The sequence below is a fragment of the Pseudophryne corroboree genome, chromosome 4, assembly GCF_028390025.1.
Source record: "Pseudophryne corroboree isolate aPseCor3 chromosome 4, aPseCor3.hap2, whole genome shotgun sequence".
NCBI classification, from domain to species: domain Eukaryota; kingdom Metazoa; phylum Chordata; class Amphibia; order Anura; family Myobatrachidae; genus Pseudophryne; species Pseudophryne corroboree.
In genome coordinates, this window is record NC_086447.1 from 496,967,330 (window position 1) to 496,978,143 (window position 10,814).

At 41.9% G+C, this 10,814-nt stretch overlaps 1 long non-coding RNA gene across 1 annotated transcript in view; it reads left to right on the forward strand.

Annotated features, from left to right (window-relative positions):
- LOC134911543 (uncharacterized) overlaps positions 1–10,570 on the forward strand; it is a 181,672-nt gene extending 171,102 nt beyond the window's left edge. Inside the window, exon 3 of the long non-coding RNA XR_010176656.1 lies at positions 10,454–10,570. This is a non-coding gene — a long non-coding RNA (uncharacterized LOC134911543). The remainder of the gene's footprint in view (positions 1–10,453) is intronic.
- Positions 10,571–10,814: the final 244 nt, after the last annotated feature.

Sequence of the window (10,814 nt, forward strand, 5' to 3'; positions counted from 1 at the left end):
CTCTGCCCCTACCCATGTGTGCCTCTGCCCCTACCAGTGGGTGCCTCTGCCCATACCCAAGTGTGCCTCTACCCCTACCCGTGGGTGCCTCTGCCCCTACCCAAGTGTGCCTCTATCCTTAACTGTGGGTGCCTCTGCCCCTACCCATGTGTGCCTCCATCCCTACCTGTGGGTGCCTCTGCCCCTACCCTCTGCTTACCTGTGGGTGCCTCTGCCCCTACCCATGTGTGACTCTGCCCCTACCTGTGGGTGACTCTGCCCTTACACGTGGGTGCCTCTGCCCCTACCCTTGTGTGCCTCTGCCCCTACCCTTGTGTGCCTCTGCCCCTAACCATGGGTGCCTCTGCCCCTACCCTTGTGTGCCTCTGCCCCTACCCTTGTGTGCCTCTGCCCCTAACCATGGGTGCCTTTGCCCCTACCCATGTGTGCCTCTCTGTAAATTGCTCCAGGCATTCCAGAGTTATGCTGAAAACTATGGATTTTTACATGTCTACCTCTTCCTACCTCCACCTCTAGGGGTGCTAGTGGTGTCTTACCCCCACAGTATTTTTTTCCAGATTGTTAGTCATAAGTGTACCAAGTTTGGTGTAAATTGCTCCAGGCATTCCAGAGTATGCCAAAAACTATGGACTTTTACATGTCACACTCTTCCCACCCTCACCCCTAGGGGTGCTAGGGGTGTCTTACCCCCACAGTATTTTTTCCCAGATTGTAAGTCATATGTGTCCCAAGGTTGATATAAATTGCTCCAGTCATTCGAGAGTTATGCCGAAAACTATGGATTTTTACATGTCACCCCCTTCCCACCCCCATGAATGGAGAGCTTTATAATGTTACATAATATAAACTGCGGGCACTGTAATGCAACATAACATGAACTGGGGAGGACAATGTATGTCATCATATGAATTGGGGATACTGTGTTGAATAATGTGCACTGGCAGCCCTACAATGTGACATATTGTGAACTAGGGCACTACTATGGTTTAAAAAATGAACTAGGGCACTATTATAGGGCTTAACATTAGCAACTATTGCAAAGAAGTTTCTCTAGAAGCATTGGGACAGGGCCCCCTTGAAAATGTTGCTATGGAGCCCACAAAGTTCTGGCTATGCCCCTGGGTGGGGTATATCCAATGAACTAGTGCTATTATTGTCAGTTAAAACAAGTTACTTACAAGAAATCACTGTACACAAGGGGTATACTTTTTTAAGGAGAAATTCCCGTGGGGGAAAAAGACATTACAATAGTATTCATGGTTAAAATGTAATATTTAATATTATTTAAATGATACAGACACTTCTAATAATATAATGTGCTTAAGCTTAGTTAAACAGTATACTCTTTATTTTATTTCTTTGCTGTTAATGGTAGCATGTGCAGCTTGACACTGATTTTATAATCAAAAATCTTTTTTTTATATATTTATAAGTCTGTGCACAAATATAATGAATTATTAAAGCACAGTGGAAATCATATTCCAGCTGTTTGTTTATAGCAAAGTCAATACAGCAAATGCAAAATGAACATTATATGCAAAATCCATATGTAAACCATAGTGTATGTGGGTGATCACTTAACTGTATTTGGAGCACTGTCTTTATTGATTTAAACACTGAGTACTTTCCAAATTAGAACATGTGTATCTGCTACAAAATATCTGGTGTCACAGCAGAGATTGGAAATACTCTATTGATGGAGCTTGGTGAGTCAGGCTTAAAGGATAGATCTTTAAGGTCATCTGTTACTAAGCAACGCTGTTTAAGCACAAGAGAGTGATGTAGATTTCAGTAACTTCCTCACACAGCTTTTACATAACTTGCTCTGGCAGCATCAGACAAGTACTGTACAGCTTGGGATGAAATTGCATTTACATCCAAATGCAAACACAATATTATACCTTCTTGGTGCATGGTATGAAACCTAAAATGAATTAAAACTGTAACTTTTAAGGAAACAAAGTAAGAAATGGCAACAGAACCATTTAAAGTACCCACGGTTGGTTTTAAAAGAGATTGTCAAACATTGAAAGATAAAAAATTAAAAAGTAGATTGATACAAGAATCAGAATCTTTTTAGGGGCAATAGGTTACTAAGAAACAACAAACAGTGACTTGCGGTGAGGTCAGTGGCTGGGGAGCACCTTGGTGAACTAGCCTGGGAGGACGGGGGATGAGGTGGGGGGTGGGGGGGTAATGCAATAACAGGGGGTACACTCAGTGTGGGCTTCCCCTGCCATCACATTAACCACCCCCAAACCAGTCAGGCCAGGGCTGGAATTCCTCAGAAAGTGCTGTCCCCCCAAAAAACAAAACACAAAAAAAACAAAAATGGAGTCCCCCCTCCCGAGAAACAACCAAGTGCTATACCCCGAACCCCTGGTGGCGGTGGGTGCGGGCTTCATGGTATAGTAATATTCTTCTTTACAGGCGGCCTGCAGGTCCCAGCAAGCCTGCCCCAGCATACCAACACTAAGAGAACCACAAGTGCCTGCATTCCCGGACATTCAGGGCCCGCTGGCACCTGTAGTGTTCCTGTAAATAATATATTAAAATAAATACATGACTTGTTATAAAAAAAAGTTCATTATACAGGGTCTTCACCTAGGGGTGACGTCTGATAAGCTCTTTTGCATGGCCATTGTCTCTCCGTGACTTCTGGCCTTGAATCAGCTCTTTGGTATGGCCGCTGCCCATTCAGGGCTTCCGCCTACTTCATCTGGGGAGTGGCAGTCTTTGGTCAGCTCTTTTGCATGGCCCCCACCTCCCCAGGGCTTGCGACATCTTCGCCTTCGAGGGCTCTTGCACGCTCCCTTCCTGCCGACAGACTGTCAACAGCTGCCTTGCACTGGTTTCTGTAAGGTAAGGCACCATTTTTTAAATTGGAACTGCTCCGCTACCAAACTCTGAAAATAGACAGACAGGTACTGGATTTGCATCACTGATAGGGGCATGCTTTCATGTGGACTGACAGCATGTCCCTGTCATTGAGGCACATCTAGAGGTGCCACTTTTAAAGGTGTTTTCAATGGGTTTTATTGTCCGCGGCTTGGCCCCTCCCGCTTCTGCCCCATTCCCCAAACCTGATTTAAATGTTAAAATGATTAAAATAATGTAAAGCAGATACTTTTGACAAAGAATATGTGTCATAAGTATCTTCTATATATTATTTTAGTCATTAATGACAACGGAGGCACTAACTCCCCTGACTGCATGTCCCTGAAAACAAGGGGCGCAATATGGAGACACAGAAGAATCTATTGGGGACAAAATGGCACACACAGAAGAGACAATGGAGTAGAAAGGGGCGGTATTGTGGTCAAAAGAAGCATCTAAAACTGAGATGCACATACTGGCTTTACTCAGGTCTTCATTCTGAAATGTATCTTTTATGTATTTGATGAACAAAGTTCCTTTCGAACTTTGATTTTGGATGCTGCTACAGTATCTCTCCTGAATCTTATACTGTTTGCAATTCATACTGAAGTTGTAAACAACTTTGTCTTCTCCTGGAATCTCAAGTTGACTATATTAGTCAGCAACACGTATTGCAGTGATTAATAAGTAATTTATAATCATTCTTAATTGTTTTGGTAGTTACTGAAAATATACCCCTTGATGGTTACAGATAAATATGTTAGAAATGCTTAGCATACAATTCTGTTAGGTCAAAACACTAGCCTGTCCAGCTACTAGGGGCATTTTTGTTTATTCTATCCTCTTTGAGGACCTTTATTGTGTTGCTAAGAGGAAAGATCCTTCCCAAGCTACGGTTAACTAGTGATAGTCTATGGTTATTAAACATTGGAGGGGGGGGGGGGTGTCTCACACACAATAAATGGCTAAACCGTCAATAGTTCTGATTTACACAAGGTCAAATGAACCAAGATTGCAACCTCAACACAGCTGCAATTCAGACCAGCTATGGGCTTTTACCAACTACCTCCGGCATATATGTTTTTACTATAAACCATCAGTAGGACACCATTTATGTTTGCAGACCATCGATGGTTGATGACCAACACCAATTCTGGCTGTGTGCTTGAGAGCCTGGTTTAACAATTTCTCTACACCTCTGGCTACTGCATTCGTTTTTGATTTTTTATGGACAGCCCTTGATATTAGGGAGTTTTTTCGAAGGTACATTTAAATTCTGCTTTGATAACTCTGTCTACTGGTTTATGTTTTAATTAACGCTGTTAACCACCTTGTGAATATTCATGGGAACATCTCAGCACTCCATATACTCACTGCCTACATAACATGCATCAACTGGACTGAGTATGAGCCGCTGGTAATATTTATTAGGAATGTAATCAAGATGGTAGGGCACCATTGCTTAAAACTTTGTATGGTTTTGGTTTTAAAAAACATCATAGGGAAAGTGATTGACTAGGGTGTCTATTTATTAAACAGGAAAAAATACCTTTTTCCAGTATTTTCACTTGAAATAGAGCATAATACCCCCCAAAAGAAGCTATTACCACACCGCTATGGCGGTGGTGACTGCTGGCAACTTATCAAGCAATGAATAGCTCAGCTTGTCATGCCCACAGGACAGAATTGGTGAAAATTATGTTATTGTTGCATTCTAATGTACAGATATTGTTTATGTTTATAATATGAGCGCAGCCTAATAGCACCTGCCCAAAAGAGTAATTTATGTCAAAAAATATACTACTATACATGTATAATGAAATAACCATATTGGCTTTATGTAATAGAACAATGGAAAACATGCACCTGAGGGGCTTGCTGCTTGCTGGGATTATGAACTGCACTACTGAGCAATGCACACTTCTTACTGGGTTTGTGAGGCCTTATCAGGACATCTCCATTTCACATTCCCTTTATGACTGGCATGTCCAAACTTCGGCCCTCCAGCTGTTGAGAAACTACACATCCCAGCATGCCCTGACACAGCTTTAGCATTCTCTGACAGCGAAACCTTGTCAGGGCATGCTGGGATATGTAGTTTCACAACAGCTGTTTGGACATGCCTGCTTTATGCTAATGCTAGCAGAGGAAGGTTTTCACAGTGCTTTTCCCACCAGTCCAAATTTGATAAACACACATGAAGCTGCAACAAGCTGAGATACAGGTGTTTTTTTTTTTTTTTTTTTTTTTTAGCACAGAGTAATAATAGAAACTGATAAAAATATATACATCTAAGACTTGAAATCTAGCAGGTAAATGGAAATTAGTACTTTGATAAGAAGAACCAGGACTACTACTCTCAGTTTCGTCATGTATGTAGCTCTTTTGGGCTAGAGGCTAATTAAATGACTGTATATGGCTTTGCTATGTCACGAGTCACGGGTGTCTATTCATCATTTATTTAAGTGTATCCCCTGTTGAGCATTATAAACAATATGATCTTGATATTTCTTGAATACAGAGAAGTAATCTTGAATTCATTTTCAATGATAGTCATAGTTTTGGGGGTTTGTATAATGAAACATATGATTAAGTGAAATTGTATCTTCAATTATTTACTTAAAATCTTCCACTTTACATACCTTAAAATAATTTAATTGCTGCTTGTGTGTGCTTTAATTACACTAGATGTGAGAAAAAGGAGAGTGTATGCGTAAGGCTCTACTAGTTGCCATGGAAACATTTTTTGAAGCAGCTGTTGACTGGAGCGATATTGATTTAATCGTTCATGCTATTTTTGTTTTTTAGATTAGGAAAGTCATGTAATAAAACTCTCAAGAAAAGCTTACTACAACATGTATAATTGATAAGATAGGCAATAAAAACCAAGTTTTTTTTATGTTGTATGTAATATATATTAGGAACACGTAAAAGTACAATTTATTTTTAAGTGATGTGTATTTTGAAACACTGCTTCTGATATGCTGTAATCAGCTCTCTACATCAGTACAGCAGTCATTTCTAGGAAAATTAATACTACTTAAATGCAGGCAAAGTGAAGTAGGTCTGATTGTTATATATGCACATATGTACAATATAGAATGTCTGTATATAAACAGCACCACAAAAGGAACAAAAAATCACATGAGGAAAATTGCACACAGAGCTTATAATTCAACTGTGCAACTTGAATGGTTAACTATTGTTATCCTTTTATACTGTAAGTCTCCCAATGGCACATTTCTATAATAACTATAGTGGCATGTAAAATATATACCGTACATTTCATAGATAGGCCTACCAACCAGTGGCATCACTAGGGGAGGAGAAGAGGGTGTGGACTGCACTCAGGTGTCACCCTACAAAGAGTGTCATCAAAATGCAAGATCCTCCTCAATAACAGGGAGTCGAGTGCTGCATTGTGACATTATTGCGCAGCAATTGGCTACTGTCAAAGTGTAAGAGCCGGCAGTGCAGCCAGTGGAGTCTATAGGGACAGCCCAGCAGGAATGCTGGGTATGCTCCCTGAGTGGTGAAAACGGGGTCAGGCCAGGAGGCCGTGCTCCTTCCTGCAAGTTAATGCCGCTTTCCGGATGTGTACTGCTTCAGCGTGTGTGTGTGGGGGGGGGGGGGGCTTTTCAGTGCTCTGTGTGTCACTGACCCCAGTGTCGAACCTGCTACCCACTATCAGTAACCATACCCCCAAGATGATGTGGCTGTTTCAGCGATGCACTACTGCACAAGAGTTTCATATTGTATTTCCAGACAATTTTACTATCAAGGCCTGATATTCACCATTACGGCCCTATCTCTAATACTGCCAATACACCTAAAGATGTATTGTCAGATCTTGACAGTTGGAATGAAAACCTGGTAATGGATGAGCGCAAATGAAAGTTCGCCATTTGCTCCTTAATGCTGTAAAACTGACAAAAACGGACGTGGATTTAACTAATTTGTCTGATTGACCATTTATGTCAGTTTTTCAGTGTTTGGGAGCAAATGGTCAATTGTCATTTGCTCTCATCCATACCATATTTTCATTACACCCAGCCAGATCTGACAATAAATCTGTATGTGAATGGCCAGCTTAATACTGTAACTCAAATCGTTAGCCTACCTTTAACTTTATCTTGAGTTAAATAGATAAATATATCTATATCTATCTGTATTTATATAGATATTTCTATCTATTTATATATCTATACACAGACATGCACACATTTATTTAAAAAAATAGAAGAGAGGATAGTATGGGAAATGCAGATACTAATGTATTAGAATAAAAACACAACAATAATGGGCCCATTTATTATTTATTGACATAATAAATAGAATTTCCTATCACCACTACTTGGTCAATAAGAAATTAATTTCCACCCAGATATAGTATATATGTAGGAACCCATCCTTGCAATGTATAAAGTAAAGTGATCGCATTACTTTAAAGTGGCGTAGGCTCTGTGCCCCTGTTCTAGGTAATACAAGTCCTTAGCTAGCAACTAAGAATCCATCATCCTGAATTACAGTATCATTGTGACAGTTTTATTTTCTGGTACTTTAAGTTAGAATACAAACCCAGCATTTATTAATGTGCGTTTTATGTTATGTTTTTATTTCTTACTGTAGCCGCCACCTTTTTCATTGTTATTAATACATTTATTTTTCAATTAACTATTGTTTGTTTCCTAGATCGAGGGGGCTGGTACCTATTTCTGCAAATATCAGAATGTTTTTTATGGTTGAAATATACCTGATTTCCATTAAGGTTGTAAAAGGGCATCCAGACATTCAGGAGCAATATTAATTTCTTAAACAGGACAAACATGTTATGTATTTGTATTATGATATTCATTACATTTATGTTTGGTCAAGGATGTCTTTGCTTACGCATCTCATGAAAATTTTAACTTCACCTTTAGTTTCTGTCAGATCTCCTCATATCCACCTACAGCTTCTAAACATAGATGTCTATTTGCGTCATTTTGCTCTGGCTGTCACTACGGAGATTGAATGAATGAAAATTTTGTAAGATAAAATAAATGCCATTGGTTCACTCAAAGACATTGATGTCAGAGAGAATTGTGCTGTAAATGTTATACACAATACATTCAAGAATATTACTACTTATTTGAAACTGCATATTTCTGCAACGGGGTACACTGTGTTCCACAGGGAATACATTGGGGTGTAGAGCGGGATCTTGGATCCAGAGGCGTCATCAGGCAAAGCTTTGACAGTCCCAGGATGCATTACGGGCTCCTCTATAACCTCGCCTGAGAGCTCAGTTTCGAGTGGTGCCTGCAGGCAGCAGGTCACCTAACAGGCGGGCTGCACTGGACAGCCCTGAAAAAGCCATAGAAGACTTCAAGGGATGCAGCACTGGTATGTCAGGGTGAAATTCAGTGCTGTGTCTCTGTCACCTTCCAAGCAGCGTCACAATACTCCCATAGGTCAGATCCCGGGTACTTGCGGCAGAGATGCTCTGACTTAAGCACACGGTCGCAGACGCTCTCCTGGTTCGCGTGACTGCTATGAAGGGAAGGTCTCCCCTGTAAAGCCGCATGTCCACAGTGCTGAGACTTTCCAGACACTTGAGTATTCTACATGTCTTATTACAGACAGCGTTAGCTAAGAAAGAGTGTGCATATTACAGAATATATTGTACCAATATTCTGATATGTACCTCCGGTCTAGGGCCGCGCATATATATATATATATATATATATATATATATATATATATATATATATACTAGTCCAGTGCAGTTTTATTGTGTTTTAAAATAATCTCTGCATTGCCTGTGACTATGTGTGCCTGTACCTGCTGTATGGTTTCACTCTCATGTATATCACATCTAAGGTAGCTATCACTATATTCCACAAGTTCTCAAACTCGGTCCTCAGGACCCCACACGGTTCATGTTTTGCAGGTCACCTGTAGATTTTTTTAAATGTGACAGTTGGTGATACACAGTGCAGCTGCTGGGTGACCTGGAAAACGTGAACCGTGTGGGGTCCTGAGGACCGAGTTTGAGAACCACTGCTATATTCTATACCCAAAGGGACTAGGTGCCTCAGGGTCCTCTAATATTGGGAGTAATTCCAAGCTGATTGCAGCAGGAAATTTTTTAGCAGTTGGGCAAAACCATGTGCACTGCAGGGGGGGGCAGATATAACATTTGCAGAGAGAGTTAGATTTGGGTGGGTTATTTTGTTTCTGTGCAGGGTAAATACTGGCTGCTTTATTTTTACACTGCAATTTAGATTGCAGATTGAACTCACCACACCCAAATCTATCTATCTCTGTTATATCTGCCTCCCCTGCACTGCACATGGGCCCTCATTCCGAGTTGTTCGCTCGCAAGGCGAATGTAGCAGAGTTACACACGCTAAGCCGCCGCCTACTGGGAGTGAATCTTAGCATCCTAAAATTGCGACCGACGTACGCGCAATATTGCGATTACAAACGAGTTAGCAGTTTCTGAGTAGCTTCAGACTTACTCTGCCTGTGCGATCAGTTCAGTGCTTTTCGTTCCTGGCTGACGTCATAAACACACCCAGCGTTCGCCCAGGCACTCCCACCGTTTCTCCGGCCACTCCTGCGTTTTTTCCGGAAACGGTAGCGTTTCCAGCCACACGCCCCTAAAACGCCGTGCATCCGCCCAGTAACACCCATTTCCTGTCAATCACAATGCGAACGTCGCAGCGATGAAAATGCCATGAGTAAACTTACTTTCTTCATAGTAAAGTTACTTGGCGCAGTCGCAGTGCGAACATTGCGCATGCGCACTAAGAGAATTCACACTGCGATGCGATGAAAAACTCCGAGCGAACAACTCGGAATGAGGGCCATGGTTTTGCCCAACTGCTAACAAAGTTCCAGCTGCGATCAGCTCAGAATTACCCCCATAGTGTACACAGTACTTATCGCTATACGGATATTTGACTGTGTTACAGTCATGTACACCGGGATTTAGTTCACAAGTGTGTGTATTCTGATGCTGGTTGTGTACTTTGTCCGCAAGTTGTGTACTTTGTCTGGCATCATCGTACTAATATCCTAATTGTTGCTTTATTACAATGTCTAACAATAAGGGCAGTAAAACTCTGGAAGCTCCTATAAGTTGCACGGTATGCTCCAGGGGTTTACCTGAGGGGGAAATATTGTGTATGGTCTGTGTGCTAAATGTCATACACCTCCCAGTCAGCCTGCAGCTCCTGTAGCTACAATGGAGCCACCCTGGGCTATGTTCACCAACCTCCTGGGGGTGGACCGTTTAGCCCCCCCCCCCCCCCCCACTGTGGGACCTCCAGTGTCACTGCCTCCACAAGTTGTCCCTATAGTAAATCCACCTTGGGCGAAAAATTTGTCTACCCAGCTGCAGCAGTTAATTCAGTCTTTGATTAGACAGAAATCTTCTCCAAGTCACTCCTGTGTCCCTGGGTCCTCTAAGTGGGCTGCTTCCTCTTCACACTCCACTAACTTCTCTGATGTTTCATCTGACGAGGAGGGGGAACATACAGTCTTGTCAGACTCTGAATCATGTGTTACTGATGAGGATTCTACCTTACAGGTTGATGTCCCTGCCCTTGTGGATGCTATTAAGCAGATCCTTCAAATCAATGAGGATGAGGATTCCACTACAGTGGCCAAGAACAGAAGGAAGGAAGGAAGGAAGGAAGGAAGGAAGGAAGGAAGGAAGGAAGGAAGGTCTACCACAGGTAAGAAATTCACGCTCCCCAAACAGGCTTTGGCTCGCTATCCTCTCCCTGCAGAGTTATGTGGTAAATGGGAAAACTATATTTATCTAACGTCCTAGAGGATGCTGGGGTCCACATTAGTACCATGGGGTATAGACAGGTACACTAGGAGCCACTGGCACTTTGAGAGTTTGAGAGTGTGGGCTGGATCCTCCCTCTATGCCCCTCCTACCA